This window comes from Trichosurus vulpecula, chromosome 7, assembly GCF_011100635.1.
Source record: "Trichosurus vulpecula isolate mTriVul1 chromosome 7, mTriVul1.pri, whole genome shotgun sequence".
Taxonomy (NCBI): domain Eukaryota; kingdom Metazoa; phylum Chordata; class Mammalia; order Diprotodontia; family Phalangeridae; genus Trichosurus; species Trichosurus vulpecula.
Genome location: NC_050579.1, coordinates 76827970 through 76844355, shown reverse-complemented (window position 1 = coordinate 76844355; position 16386 = coordinate 76827970). Strand labels below are relative to the sequence as shown.

Below are 16386 nucleotides of genomic sequence, written 5' to 3'. Positions count from 1 at the left end.
ACCAATTCGATGTGACAATGAGAATTACCCACTAGGGGCCAAATGAAAACCACCAAACATTTAATTTCATTGCAAGTGCCTATTTTCCCCCTCGCTGAAATTACATGTCTTTTTTCCCCCTTCTCTTGATTTTTAGCCTATTACATGATGTGTTCAATTCAAAGCTGTCCTTGAGCTCTCCAAGTCTCAGGCTGAGATGGAAAGCTACAGTTCAGCGGTACAAATACGTAGCAATTATGAAAGCCATGAATGCATATATCCATAGAGCAGGCAGGTAGAACACTAAATGTCAGCCTGCCCAAGATAAACATAAAAAGAGATGTCACTCTCCAGACAACCATGTCTTTTGAAGAGTTTCAGAATGTAAACCAAGGTTAGCTTAGCAACAACTATAGCTAGGCTGCCCACCTTCTGAACAGAAGAGGGTGTGCTGAATATGACAGGTGCATATAGGGCAGTTCTCTGTAGATGTGAACTGTCTGAATGCCAGTTTCTTTTTAACATTTCAGGAAATATAAGATGTGTTGGGATCCTGCTATTTATTAACTTGGAGAAATCGAGAAAGAAACTGAAGTTTTCAGGTATGTTAGGATGAATAAGTGATTGTAAACAGGGAAATTTTTAAGACTAGAGTAAGAGTGTGGACTTGGAGTTTCTAGGGAATAAACAGCACCAGATGTCGTTGGGAAGCTAGGCATTAACTGTTTGAATGAGATTTCAGAACAAAACTAGAGAGCATCCAGAGGAGGGCACTCAGAATGGTGAAAAGCTTCAAGTTCATGCCAAATTCGGGTCATTCAAAGAAACCAGGGAAGTTTATCCTGGAAGAGTTAAGATGTGGGCTGGGAGTCAGAGAGGCGAACAACACTGCCTTCAAGTGTTTGATGGGCTGTCACGTGAACAAGGGATCTTATCTGCTCTGCTTAGCTCCAGAAGGCAAAACAGGAAGCAACTGGTAGAAGTTACAGAGACAAATTTAGCTTCAATATTAGGGTAAAACTTTCCTAACAACTAGAACTATCCAAAGGTGGGATGGGTCATTTTGGGAGGTAGAAAGCACTCCTTCGCTGGAAGTATTCCATGCAGTTCCTTTCCATAAGCATTTGTTAAGTTCCTACAGATGTGTCAGAACTCATATTCAGGCAAAGAGTGGATGATCATTTGGTGAATGTGTCACATGTAGGAGAGATAGTTTTCATTTACAGGTCAGGCTCAATGTCCCTTCAAATTCTGAAATTCTAGGATTCTGTGATATATGGTTCTGGATTTACGATCCTCTATGAGCCATAGAGTTTGAGATGATTGTCCCTACACATTGCCTTTTTCTTGTGTCTTCCTCTTCTCCAGTATTCTTCTTTTAACTCCATGATTAGCTTGCTAGCTGGGTCATAGAGCACATAGAGGGGAGTAAAGGGTAATAAGACTAAAAAAGGAGGAAAAGGCCAGTTTTTGAAGTGCTTTAATTAGCCAAAGGAATATATATATATATATATATATATATATGTGTGTGTGTGTGTGTGTGTGTGTGTGTGTGTGTGTGTGCATGTGTGTGTATGTATATATGCCTGTGTGTATATATATATATACATATATATATATATATATTTGATCACGGGGCTAATAGGGAGTCAATGCAGTTTATTGAGCTGGGGAGAAGAACAGTGCTAGGAAACGCAGGCCTTGAGTTTCAAAATTACTAGATTCGTTTCAAAATATATTCTTTGAAGACCTTTGGCAGTTTTGCATACCTGTACCTGTGTCATTTTCCATTTCAAATTGTAAAACAATTATTAAGCGTCAACTATGTACCAAGTTATGTTTGAGTCAACCATTTTCTAATTTACATTTAAGGCCTCTTTTGATCCCCTCAGTTAGTGCGCCCTTTCTCTAAATACAGATTGTACCCTCCTAGAAAATATAAGCTCCTCAAAAGCAAGGACTATTTATTTTTCTGTTGTTTTTTTTTTCCATGCCCAGCATGTGGCTTGCTTACAGTCAACACTAAAATGTTTGTTGAAATGAATTTCATTGACATTTCTTTCAACTATGTTTGTTTTCATTCTTTTGTATATTTGGATACACAGGTTTCCTTTGTACACCTGGTATAGCCGCCAGCCCAGGGTAAGTGGACACCTATGGAAGGTGGTAGAGTTTATGGTAAGGGCAGGCAGAGAAAAGAGGACTGAAGGAGAAACCCAGTGAGCAAGGAAAGCTGTATTGGTTCAGACATTTTCCTGGCCACTCACCTGCCATTCCTTTCTTGGGGTCTGCTTCATAATACTGTTCCAAGCCTTGTCTGTGCATCAGCAGCTGCCCTTAGCTGTCCCCTTATCTTGACATCCAGCAGAATCAGGAGCCATGTACCTCTGGAGTGCCAGAGGGGAGCAAGGTCTGAAACCCCTGAACACCACTTAGAAGAACGAAAACTTAGGAACCCCACTTCCCACCCTAAGTTCACCCTACCTTATTTGATTTGCATGAAAGCACAGTAAATGATAAAATAAGCCATCAGACTAGTTCCAGCTTGTGATGAAGTGTAATTAAAAGGTGTCACACATTTACCAACTGGCTCACCTGTAGCCAAGCATATGGGACTAGAAAAAATACTTCACAGCTCTGAAAGATTCTAGTTGCCTGCAGAGCAAAACCATGTCAGCCTGACAGAGCCTGATTTAATTATTTTAAAGTCAAAATAATTAATAAGCTCCTCATTTTCCAACAGAAAAGCATTAAATGTGTCTCAATAAAATAATTCATAGCCTACATGGGTTGCTGCAGCGAAAGAGAAGTTTTTCGCAGTCAATCTGGGCAGAGATGACTGAAGTATATTTGGAATGATATTTCCTTGCTGGGCTTCCCACTGAAGTGAGACTTCTGAATGCTACATTTCTTCCAGCCAACACAGCTTGGCTTGAATGCACCGAGGAGAGAGTGCTTCTTCCTCCTGTTCCTTCCAACTGATTCACCTGAGTGATGAGCTTCGTTGTAAATGGGCTGATCTGACTTGGGGAACCTTTCAGCTCCAAAACTTAAATGTTTGCTTACAGTAGATGCACAAGGGGAGGGAAAGTCCTGAAAAACATTGGAGCTCAAGCACAATATTCCAGAGAAGAGCAGAAAAGCAGATGGTAAGCAAAGCCAAGGAAAGGAATCGTTATGGGGAAATAGCAGTGAAGAGTGTGGCAAGTGGAGATTCATTCACATCCTTCTGCTCATAAACTCTCCCATGCTTCTCACTCATGGCTATCTGCAGGTGCACAAGGTAAAGGGGAAAAGGACATGAAGGGCAACAGGGATGTGTCAAGGAAACGCAGATTTAGATCTGGAATGGATCTTAGAAGTCATTGAATCTGACTCCCTTATTTTACACACAAGGAAACCGTGGAGCAGAGAATCAAGAGACTTGTCCAAAGTCATCTAGCTAATCTAGGCACCGTTTGAACCCATATCTTTCTGCCTCCAAATAAGCCAGAATGTGATTGGGAAACAATGGTCAGAAAATAGATACATATTTTCGATAGGGTATGATAATTCTTCCTAGAGATAGGAATTATATGATCAAGTAGTCTATGGAAATCATGAAAGGTTAAAGTTTCTCAAACCTGGGTTCTGATTCTGGTTCTGCTTACTTTGGTTCAGTAAAAAGGACTATTTAGGTTTGGAGTCAATGGAATTAGGTCCAAATCCTGACTCCGACATTTGCTATTTATGAGATTTTGTTCAAGATCTTGAACCTCCCTTCACCCCAGTCTCCTCAACTTTGAAATGGCGGGGGGGGGGGATTGGACTAAATGACCTCTAAGGTCCTCTAAGGTCTCCAAATCTATGCTCCTGTGATCCTATGATCCACTAGCCATGTTACCCCAAGCAAAGAAGTTCTCCCTCCAGCACATTGGTTTCCTTGTCTATAAGAAGATCTGACCTGTTGTACGCTCAGCACCCACAGCCATACATGGAACGTGCATAGTCAGTATTTAATAAATTCATTTGGATTGATTGATCTCCAAAGTCCTTTCTATCCCTAGGTTTCTATGATCCATGATTCTGAACCACTCTTTGAAAACTTTCAAATTTAGATTTTTTCACTATTGTGGTTCAGTCATTTCGGTCAAGTCTGCTCTTCACGACCCCATTTGGGGTTTTCTTGGCAAAGATACTGCAGTGATCTGCCGTTTCCTTCTCTAGCTCATTTTACAGATGAAAGACTGAGGCAGACAGGGTTAAGTGACTTGCCCATGGAAATGTCTTAGGCCAGATTTGAACTCAAGTCTCCTTGACTCCAAGCCCTGCCATTTATCCAATGGACCACCTAGCTGCCCATTCTCTCTCTATAAATGGCATCATTTTTTTCCAGGTAAGTTGTTATTATTTTATATGTAGAGGCTTTTATCTTTTATTTCTCAGGAGAACCATATACAGTATATAGAAAGATACGATCTCAATCCCTGTGCAGGTACCATTTTAATAAAAGCTTAACAACTTAGAGATTTAACTGCCTTCATGGCTCAGTGGAATCAGGCAGATGTGAGTTAAAATCCAGCCTCAGACACTTAATAGCTGTGTGACTCTGGGCAAGTCACTTAACCTCTTTTTGACTCCGTTTCCTCAACTGTAAAATGAAGATAATAATAATAGCATTTACCTCCTAGAATTGTTGGGAGGTTCAAATGAAATAATATCCATAAAGCATTTTGCAAACTTTAAAGCACTATATTGATACTAGTCAGCTATCATTATTATTATTATTATTATTATTATTATTATTATTATTATTATTCATAGGATTAAGGCATTTTATAGATAATCTCATTCAACCACTTCATTTTATAGATTAGACTATAGACTTAAGGGCCAGAGACAAGAGGCAAGTTGCACAAACTCTCAAAGATTTTAGGGAGCAGAGCTAGAATTTGTGGTCCTTTCAATTTTTAGTCATGGGATCACAGGATAATAGATTTCAAACCAAAAGAGACCTTAGAGAATCTGGGGTTCAGTCACCTTGGTTTATAGTGGAAGAAGTTGAGACCAGAGAAAGAAAGAAGGACACAGAGGCACTAATTATCCTCTCATACACTGATCTGAAAAACCAGGTGTTTGTGGAAGGTGACTAAAGAGTGGTCAAGATCACCTCATTACTTTGGTCTTCAATAATTAACATGCATCCCTACATAACTGAGTCAAAATTCCTGATCGGTATCAAGGGTGGAGTTGGTCAGAATGACACAGAACTTTTCTATCCAGAGTCTAGTTCATCAGCCTGTTATATATTTCACATAGGCAGGAACTTTGAATTGGTGAGCATTCACCAGAACTCCCACTCAATAAGTATTCATCAATTGAATGAATGACTGTGAATCTGTGTTAAGTGAAGAATTCAAAGTGTCCCTAACTGAGGTTTGTTTGGACTGCTAGTGTCTATACAAACAAAATTCAGTATAGAGTTCTATATTTATTGAATGCTTATTCTATGCTAGATTCTGTGAGGGACACAGAAACAAGAAAACCAGAATCCATATTTACAAGAGGCTTCAAAATTGTCTAATGAATTTGATCACTGAATCTCAACACTGTAAAGCACCTCCGAGGCCATCTAGTCTGACCTATATCTGAAATGTCTCTACAACATATCTGACAAGAGGTCCTTGGGCCTCCTGAGGAGGAACTTATCATTTTAATGTCACTCTAGTCCGGGGATGGGGAAATCTTTGGATTCAGTCAAAAGGCCACATTTGAGGTCCTAGAGGGCCACATGTGGCCTTGAGGTCGCAGGTTCCCCACCCTTGCTCTAGTCACTAGCACAACGGGGACAAGTGCAAGCACAGACTATATCAAAAACTGGACAGATGAAAGTTCCCCAAGTGGAAGAGGCTAGCGCTTCTGATTCCAGGACAGTGATGATGTCCTAAAGGGGAGAGAATTGAGCACGAATAAAAATTGTGTAACTGGTTCCAGTCTGCTAAGCACATTGTTAGGAGGTTTTTATGTTGCCTGTATCAATCAATCAATAAACATTAATTAAGCACCTACTATGTGCCAGGCACTATGCTAAGTGCTAAGGACAGAAAAAGAGGCAAAAGACATGTCCTGCCCTCAAGGAGTTCACAGTCTAATGAGAGAGACAACATGCAAACAAATATATACAAAACAAGCCATATTTAGGATGAATAGGAAATGATTAACAGAAGGAAGTTACTAGAATTAAGAAAAAAAGAAAAGGAAAAGACTTCCTGTAAAATATAGGAATTTTAGTTGAGAATTAAAGGAAGACAAGGAGGACAATAGGTGGAGTTGAGGAGGGATAGCATTCCAGGCATGGAAGACCACCAGAGAAAATGCCCAGAGCTGAAAGATGGAGTGTCTTGTTTATGGAACAGCCAAGAGACCAGTGTCGCTGGATCAGGTACATGTTAGGGAGTAATATGTAAGAAGACTAGAAAGGTAGGAAGGGCTAGGTTATGAAGGACTTTGAATGCCAAACAGCATTCTGTATTTTATCCTGGAGGCAACAGGGAGCCAGTGAAGTTTATTGAATGGGAAAGGGGCTGTGATATGGTTAGACCTGAGTTTAGGAAAATCATTTTGGTGGCTGAATGGAGGATGATGGATGAGCACTGTAATAATCCAGGCATGAGGCGATGAAGGCCTGCACCAGAATGGTGTCAGTGACAGAGGAGAGAATGGTGCATATTCAAGAGATGTTGTGGAGGTGAAATCAATAAACCTTGCCAACCAATTGAATATGGGGGTGAGAGAGAGTGAGGAGTCCAGGATGATACTTAGATTGTGAGCATGGGAGACAGAGAATGATGGTGCCCTCTACAGTATTAGGGAAGGTGTGGGGGTGGGAGAGATGGGAATTAAGAGGAAAGATAATGAGTTCAGTTTTGGACATGTTTAGTCTAAAATGTCTACTGGAGTGCTCACTTTGGCAGCACATATACTAAAATTGGAACGATACAAAGAAGATTAACATGGCCCCTTTACAAGGACGACATGCAAATTCATGAAGCATTCCATTATTTTTTTTTGCCTGCCTTCTCAAGGAAGGGAGAGGAGAGGGAGAGAACTTGGAACTCAAAATTTTTAAAAATGAATGTTAACATTTTTTACATGTAATTAAGAAAAAATAAAATAAGAGAAAAAAGAACATATGGGTGGTAGTCAAGAGGTTAGTTTTGAATCCTGGCTTTTCCTTTGATTCCTTTGACAGTGTTTATTCGTCTCTTCACCTCTCCAGGTCTCTATTTCCTTATCTATAAAATAAGTCATTTGGACTACAGCCTCTCTGAGGTCCTTTAATGTTCTCTAATGATGATACTTTCATATACATTATCTATTTTTATTCTGACAGTCCTGTGTGGCAGACAAAGCAGGAGCTACTATCTCATAGAAAGACAAGTAGCAAGTATCATGGCATAGTGGATAGAGGCCTAGATATGGAGTAAGTTATGAGCTCAAACTCAGCCTTCGACACTTGCTCCTTGTGTGTGTGACCTTGGAGAAGTCACTTAATGTCTCTGAACTTCAAGCAAGTTTCTTCAAGAAGAGAATTCCCACACAATGAAATCACCAATCCTTGATATATTGCGAAGACGCAGAAAATAAGGCTCAAAAAAATTCAGTGGCTTGCCTAAGACCATACAGTTAGTGAGAAATACATATACGACCCTGGACTTCTGACTCCAAGTTTGGTGATGTTTCTACCCAACAACACTGCTTCTTCTAGATAGGTTGTTTGTCGCTGATCAAATGCAACATGCATTAAATAGCCACCTACTCTGTGCAAGGCACTGTGCAAGATAACATCATAAAGGCAGAAACACAAATAGTCACTGTTCTCAAGGAACTTATGGTATACTTGTGTGTTACATGCAGATGTGTATTATATATATACATATGTACATATATGTATATACATACATATATACATCTATATGGTTATTTGAAGATGGAGAAAGTACAAAGCCACCTCAGCTAAATGTCCCTAGGACGTTATGTTTTATTTTCTTAGTTATCTATTTTTTAATTTTTAATTAATTTTTAGTTTTCAACATTTACTTTTATAAGATTTTGAGTTCTAAATTTTCCCCCCTCCCTTACCTCTTCCCTCCCCAAGTCAGCATGCAATCTGATACAGGTTGTACATGTACAATCATATTAGACATATTTCCATATTAGTCACTTTGTGAAAGAAGAATCAGAACAAAAAGGAAAAAATATGAGAAAGAAAAAAAGAGAAAATAATATGCTTTGATCTGCATTTAGACTCCATAGTTCTTTCTCTGGATGTGCACAGCGTTTTCCATCATGAGTCTTTTGCAATTGTCTTAGATCATTGCATTGCTGAGAAGAGTTAAGTCTATCAAAGTTGGTCATTGCACAATATTACTGTTCCTGTGTTCAATGTTCTCCTGGTTCTACTCACTTCACAGCATCAGTTCATGTAAGTCTTTCCAGGTTTTTCTGAAATCCACCTGCTCATCATTTCTCATGGAAAAATAGTATTCCATTGCATTCAGGTACCACAACTTGCCAATTGATGGGCCTCCCTTCAATTTCCAATTCTTTGCCACCACAAAAAGAGCTGCTAAAATATTTTTGTGTGTGGGGGAGGGTCCTTTTCCCTTTTTTATGATCTCTTCAGGATCCAGCCCTAGTAGTAGTCTTGCTGGATGAAAGGGTATGCACAGTTTATTAGGCCTTTGGGCATACTTCCATCTTGCTCTCCAGAATGGTTGGATCAGTTCACAACTCCATCAACAATGCATCAGTGTTCTAATTTTCCCACATCTTCTCCAACATTTATCATTTTTCTGTTTTGTCATATTAGCCAATCTGCTGGTTATGATGTGTCAGTTATCTATTTCTTAGTCTAATATTTATAGATTTTTTAAAAGAAATTTTTCTTTCCTCCTCATCTCAGCCCTTCATTCTTGCTACTGTCAGTAGTAAAGCAAGACAGTCTTGCTTTACTGTCAGTAAAGACACTCTTCTCCTTTCTATACAGTGGAATTTTCTGCTTCTTATATGCTATAGACTAGAATATTGGAGAACTTAGTTTTTTGCAACTGCCTGGAAAAAAAACTATTTATATTGTAATATCAACATTGTAAACATTAAAAAAATTGAAAGACATACAAACTCTGAACAACATAATAACAACTCATGATTCTAGAGGATCTAGGATAGAAATGACCTGCTGCCTGACAGAGACGCAGTATAGCATATGACATCCCTCTTTAGACATGGCAAATGAAGAAATTTTTTGCTGACTATTGTATTCATTACAAAAGTTTTATATTTGTTTTTGTTTCTCTGCTAGGTGCAGGGGAAGGAGTTGGGACGGAGAAAAATAAATATTTGACAATTGAGGAAAAGATGTCAACTGGACATCTAGTTGGAGATGTCTAAAAGGCAGTTGGAGATGTAAGACTGGAGATCATCAGAGACGTTAGCGAAGGAATTGTAAATTTGGGAATCATCAGCATGGAGATGGTAATTAAATCCATGAGAACTGACAAAATCATCAAGTGAATTAGTATGTTGGGAGAAGAGAAGAGGCCCCAGGACAGAACCCCTAAGGGACACCTATGGTTAGAGGGAACCATAGAAGAATCTGGAAGAAGATCCAGCAAAGGAGACAGAGGAGTGGCCAGGCAGATAGGAGGAATACAGCTAGAACAAAAAGGTATTAGCCTTAGCCTAATCCCTTTGACTTCATTCTGTCTCAACTGGTCTTGGTCTGACTCCTTCACAAACAGCTTTAGTGAAAGCTCAAAGTCTCTCCCCACCGTAGCTGAAATGGGCCTCTGTAAAATGGGCCTCAGCCCTTGGCCTCTATATTTGTTCTTCTCTGTTCTAGTTGAAGAGACTGGAGATTCCAAACTCATGAATTTCAAATGGTCAAGAGAGACAGCAGAGTCCCAAAAGCCTGCTCCCTAGCCTCTTCCAAGTAGGAGATTTGTTTCAGTCAGGCAAGCTGACGTGCCAGTCCTCATTATATTCCCTTGATTTAAGCCTTTTAAGTTTTTTCCTTGATTTAAGTTCCTCTTTGGAACTTCTTATGATCAGTTTTTAAAAACCCATCTTTATAACTGAGGCTCCAAAGAAACCTTGTGGGTGTGTGGGAGTGGGTGTGTGGGTATGTGTTTGCCTCATGCATTCCAGCTGCAAGATTTTATGATTTCTTTATTATCATTTTGTGAAAATTACTTCAAATTTCTAGTCTGTTTCACCTATGTCAATAACATAACATGGCAGGTATGTATTTTCAGTGTTTTCATTGCAATTCCCCATTGCTATGTGAGTTAGAGCCTTTAGGAAAGATAATTTTTACCATCATCTTCCTCACTCATGTCATCGTTAAGTACAATTTTTACAAATTCATAGTATTTCTAGAGGATCCAGGACAGCCATGACCTGCTGCCTGACAGAGGTGATATAGTATATGACATCCATTTTTAGACATGGCAAATGAAGGAATTTTTTTGCCGACTACTGTTATTCATTACAAAAGTTTTGTTTCTGTTTTTGTTTCTCTGGTAGGGGCAGAGGAGGCAGTTGGGAAGGAGAAAAATAAATGCTTGACAATTGGGGGAATGAAAGATGTCTACTGGACATCCAGAGCTGAGGAAGGGAATTTAAAGATTAAGGAATTGAACCCCTTCCTTTTGTAGATGTGAAAACCGAGGGCATTATTTTAGGCTGGGCCTCACTCAGGTCAGTCTCCTGATGGTCTAGTATTGGAAAGGATCAAGATACTCAGAGGTCATTCGACAGTTAACAAAAGGAAGTTTACTTAACCATAGCATAGAAAGGATTGTCTGTTTGTCCTTCGTTTTCGAAGAAGACCATGAAATCAGGGGAATGATGACATGACTTGCAGTTGACTTTGACTTGAGTAAGGGAGGGCTGTGCAAGGTCATCGGCCTTGCTTTCTCCTCCAGAGCCATCTGGATCCAGGAGATTGATTGAGCCTTAGACCACTGAAACAATCAAGTCTAAAGTATATTGTCCTTGCCTTTTAGATAAAGAATTAGCCTAATTTACATGGAAGTGGTGGGAAGAGATAAATATAGATAGATAATCGATCTTATCACAGCCAGAAAAGTGAAGTGACTTGTCCAAAGTCATACAATAAAGACCTAAGACATTGTTCCAAGACTGCTGAGTCCTGAGTCATACTTCTTTCCCTAAACCAAGCTCCCTTTCTCCTTAGGTATTATTCAAATGACTTCTGCAGACTTTGCAAATGACATTCAAGTTGACTTAACCATTTAAAATGGGAAATTGGCAAATAAGAAAGACACATAAATATGAGCATAACTATACAACACACAGTACAGAGGAATCAGTCCAGAAAGACAAATCACAGTGGAAAAATTATGATAAATATTATGCCATTTCACCATTTCCTGGCTGAAAATAACATAGATTCCTATAATGACCAATCTTGGCCCCAGTTTAATGTACATTAAATGTAATTCCTCCCTTTGTTGGGGGGAGGAGGGAGGAATGCCAGCTATGGATACAGAATATTAAATATAGAATATTAAATGTGCTATCAGACTGAGACTGTGTTAATGTTTGGTTCATTTTGCCGAACTGTTTTTTTTCCCCTTTTAAAAAATTATTTGTTACAAAGGATTGTTTGCTGGTTAGGGACCAGGGAAGAGGTAGCTATATTTGGAAATGAAAGCATTGTAAAAGCAAAAGACATCAATAAAAATTGTTTTAGGGAAAAAAAATCATGGTGGGGGCAGAGCAAATCAAACTGAGAACAGAACAGATTTCTGTGACTAATTACATAAGGAAAACTGAGGTATGTGAGCAGAACAGCAGAGGATCCTGAACTATTATTTTTTATAATATCATATCTGTTCTATGAAATACCAAGTGGTTAATAAATGATGAAAATAAAATGGTGTGATATAAATATTGTATTTGAGCTTGTTATATAATTTTTCCTTGAAAATTTTGAAGTGGAAAAATAGAAAATAATTTCAATCCAATCCAATTCAGCAAGGATATATTCAGTGTACAGCATGGGCTAGGCACTGTCCAGGGGATGCAAAGACAAAACCAAAGCAGTCCTGGCCCTCAGGAAGTTTATACTACAGGAAATTGTAAGAAATTTAGCCTGAAATGCTGCCAATGTAGTTTGTTTTCTTAAATGTTGCCTCCTGGAGTTTTAGAAATAGCAATTCCTTGTCCAATGACTTGTCTAAATGGATGAGCAGGAAAAATAATCAAACCTTTGATTGATTCAGATCTGTGATTTCTTTCGTGAGGGAAACCTTCATATCAAAGGCCCTATGTCCATTCATAATGGGTAACTCACTTGTAATTTATAACTTTAAAACTTTGCTTGGAGTATTGGGAGACTGTAGTCTTATTAGTGGCCATGGAGTTGGTCCCTGTAAGTAGGAAGTTGAACCCAGATCTTCATGGGTTTATATGTACATTATATTGTTTCTCAAGCCTTCAATTAGAGGCCCACAAATTAATGACTCCTTCCCAATAACAGACTTGGAATTTATGTTAATTGTGCTGGATTTGGTGACTCTGAAGGCAGCTACTGAAATATCAGCAAAATCCAGTGACTGAACAAGGTTAGCTCAAACAAAGGAAAGAAGGCTGAAGCTTGCCATACATTAGGGATACCAGTCATATATGCTGGGATTTGGATAACAGTTGAGAGAGAAATGAAATTAAGTAAAATACTGAGAATCCATCTATTTCTTAAGGTCCAATGTATCAATACCATACTGTAATTAGCCTGGTTGTCCCTAATATACATCACTTTAATTTGTACCAACTTCAGAAGCTAGTTCCTGACAAAGTCCCATATTCGTAAACTACCTTCTCCTCAAAGATTCTAGTGTGCATGATTAGAATTCAGATTAATACTTTTTTATCCCTTAAAACAATGTAGGCCTTCTATTAATTGCACTGGGAAATTGTGCCCAAGTTTCCTTCTGTGCTCAGTGAGTCTGCGAATTAATTCATCCTCTTGTTAAAATTCCAGCTTCTGTTATCACCTGCTGCTTTGAAGGCTCAGGGTTGCATTTCCAGCCCTTCTCTGTCAGCTGCCAACTACATTAGCTGGAGGCAGCTAAGAAGTGAATCCTTGAGCAGAGAAAATCCACCTAGGGGAGGAGAGGCAGCTTTGACTTGCAAACAGCATCCAAGAACCCAGCAGAGATATCTGGAGAACCACCTGAATCATCGATCCGGAAAGCCATCATGAAAGGCAATGCCTCTTCCAGCCCAGATCAGAGCAGAGACTTAGATGGAAAGCTGCCTGGAAAGAGAGCCTTGTTCTCCAAATGCCTACAAGACTAAGGGCTCAATCTGGCCCTTACCATGATGCTATCTTATGTAAACTCTTACCTGCAACTGGTACCAAGCTCAGTAGCCACCCTCCCCTGTAAGCATTCCTGAAATATATGTGACTTACACACTTAAAGGTTTAATGTTACCTTAGAGAAAATAAGCCAGGATCACTGATTAAAAGAATATTTATTTTCTAGCAGCTCCTCCATAAAGCTCATACATTTTCCTGCCTGCCAAGTTATAATTAATTTGCTGATGTGCCTTGCCTATCCCTGGACTTCTGCTGCACAACATGGGTATTTCTCATTAAAATGAATCCTGGAGGCACTTTGTTATTGTTTAGTCCGTGAGAAATATTGACAGGGGTTTTTTTTCTCTTTTTCCCCTCCACGTGTTTTATAAATGTTAAATGTAGAAGAATTTAGGTGTATGGGTGTGTGCGGGTATGTGTTTGAGTGTATATCTTTGAACTATTCTTTATCAATAATGCATTTGAAATCACAAAGAGAGCAAAATCGCTGGGCAGCTGAGGCAACCATGATGCTTGGGGGATTGCATCTGCCTCTAAATCTTCAGATGACAAAGTTCCAGGTGCCTCATGGAGGCACCTGAGAGAAGCCCATACTGATTTCTCCTCATGTAGCATTCATCTGTGCACTGTAACTGTGTTTGGGGGTGTGGGGAGGGAGCTGTTTAGATGACAGGGCTAGTGGGGATGAACAGCATGCTCAGTCCTATATTTGTCTATTAAAGTGCTGCCTGAAATGTAAGAACTCTTGTACATTGTTTTATGCACTCCTTCTCTGTGTCACCAGTAATTATCTATTAATATTTGGGCCTTGTTTGCCTTACTTAGATCCCAGGCCCACTGGGAAGTGATCATTCCTTCTCTGTGATAGTCTATGCAGTGCCAAATTTACTGCCGGTTTAAATAAATGTTAAATAAGTAGAAGAATATATAGTCAGCCAAGAAGACTAGTTCTCTCAAGAGCAAGAGAGGGAAGTAATAACCTACAACATTCTACTGGAGATGCCCTTGTAGGAGCATGGGGGATGGGAAGAGGGGGGTAAAAAGTCATTTGCTCCATTTTTCTTTTAGCATCAAATGAAAAGGCCATGCTGCTTAATTATTTCAAGCCACAGGTAAAAAATAGCCATTAGCTCTTCTGTGAAGACTTCTCCTATTCTTTTAATTAATTGGGAATTTAATAATACCAATGACTTTCTGAACAGCTATATGATGACTATAGAATTGCTACATTTTATTGGCAGGGTCTTCAGGTATACCATTATACAAAAATAACTAAATAGGAAATATAATTCCAAAGTCTATTTGTCCTCTCAAAGATGAATGAAGACTGTAAGGAATCTGTAGGGAAACTCTTCCTGTCTTTTGTAAAGTTTATGGCACTTGCTACAGTACCCAGGCCCTAGCTCCATATTCTGTGCACAATGGGTATTCAGTAATCACTTGAAAGTAAATGACAATCCCCAAATTTTCTTCTGCAGTTTAAATGGGCAGGATGGACATCACTGTGTCCATGGGGTTTCACTTCTCTATAAACTTACAATTCTGTCCTCGCTGGCTAAAAAGATGAGAGCTCCAAGCTGGAAAGGTAAAAGCTGATGGGAAATGTCATAGAAGTCTATAAAACTGCCAACCACAGGCATAAGATAGAGACAGACCATTAAAAGTCTCTCAGAAAGCTTGAAGTCTGCAGTTTTAGGATCCTTCCCTCCAAGGTTGTCTTTCTCCTCCTAAACCACAAACGTAGCCACTTGGCTATAACGTTCTATTCTTCAGTCTTGTCATCTTTCTCTGCAATATCTCAGTCGTTTGTATATCCTCTCTACCACTTCTAGGTGAATGACTCCCGAATCTCTACCTACAGCCCTGGACCCTCTTCTGAGATCCAGATCCACTTCTCTAGCCACATAGGTGGTCTACAGATACCTCAGATCACTGTGTTCAAAAGTGAGGAAGGAAAGGAAATAAGCATTTATATAGAGCCTACTATGTGTCAGGCACCGTGCTAAACACTTTTATAAGTATTGTTTCATTTGGTCCTCTCAAAAACCCTGTGAGAAACAAGCTATTATTGTCATAATTTTACAACTAGGGAAACTAAGACAAACAGGTTACCCAGGGTCACACTGCTAGTGAGTGTTTAAGGCTGAATTTTAACTCAGAACTTCCTGACTCCAGGCCCAGTGGTCTAGCCGCTATACCACAGAACACTTTCCCTCAACCCTGACCATTTCGAGAGCTAAGCTATTATTTTAAGGATTTCACTATTTTCAAAGGGGACCAAGTATAAGACGGGGGAGATGCAAGTGGATAGCAATTTTTATGGAAAAGATTCAGTAGTTTCGATGAACTTCAAGGTCAGTAGTGTGATGTGGCAGCCAAGAAAGTGAAGGGGATCTTAAGCTACATTAAAAGGCACAACATCCAAGAATAAGGAAGTCATCGTCACACTGTATTCAGGAGCTTTACATGCAGTTCTGGACAGTATGTTTTGGGGAGGCCATAAACCAGAGAGTATCAAAAGAAAGGAAACCAATCAATCAATAAATTAAGATTTACTAAGTGCCTTCTATTTGTAAGACATTGTCTTGGGGATACAAAGAGGCAAAAGATAGTCTCTGTCCTCAAGGAGCTCACAGTCTGAGGGGAAGACAACATGCAAACAAAATATAAACAAGGCAAGGGATAAACAGGATAAATAGGAAATAATTAACACAGAAAGAAGGCGCTAGAATTAAGAGGGGTTGGAAGAGGCTTCCTGTAAAGCATAGGAATTTAGATGATACTTAAAGGAAGCCAAGAAAGCCAATACTCAGAGCAGGGGAGGGAGAGCATCTGGCATGGGGGAGACAGAGACAGTGCTCAGAGCCAAGAGATGGAGTGTCTTGTTCATGGAACAGCCAGAAGGCCACTGTTACTGGATCAAGGAGTACATGTCAGGGAGTGTGATGTAAGAAGACTGGAAAGGTAGGAGTGGGCTAGGTTATGAAGGGCTTTGAATGCAGAACAGACACTTTGTATTT

At 39.4% G+C, this 16386-nt stretch overlaps 1 non-coding gene across 1 annotated transcript; it reads left to right on the top strand.

Annotated features, from left to right (window-relative positions):
* Positions 1-6916: 6916 nt before the first annotated feature.
* LOC118858900 lies at positions 6917-7023 on the top strand. The gene has a single exon (XR_005011017.1). It is a non-coding gene; the product is annotated as a U6 spliceosomal RNA (small nuclear RNA).
* The last annotated feature ends 9363 nt before the right edge of the window (positions 7024-16386 follow it).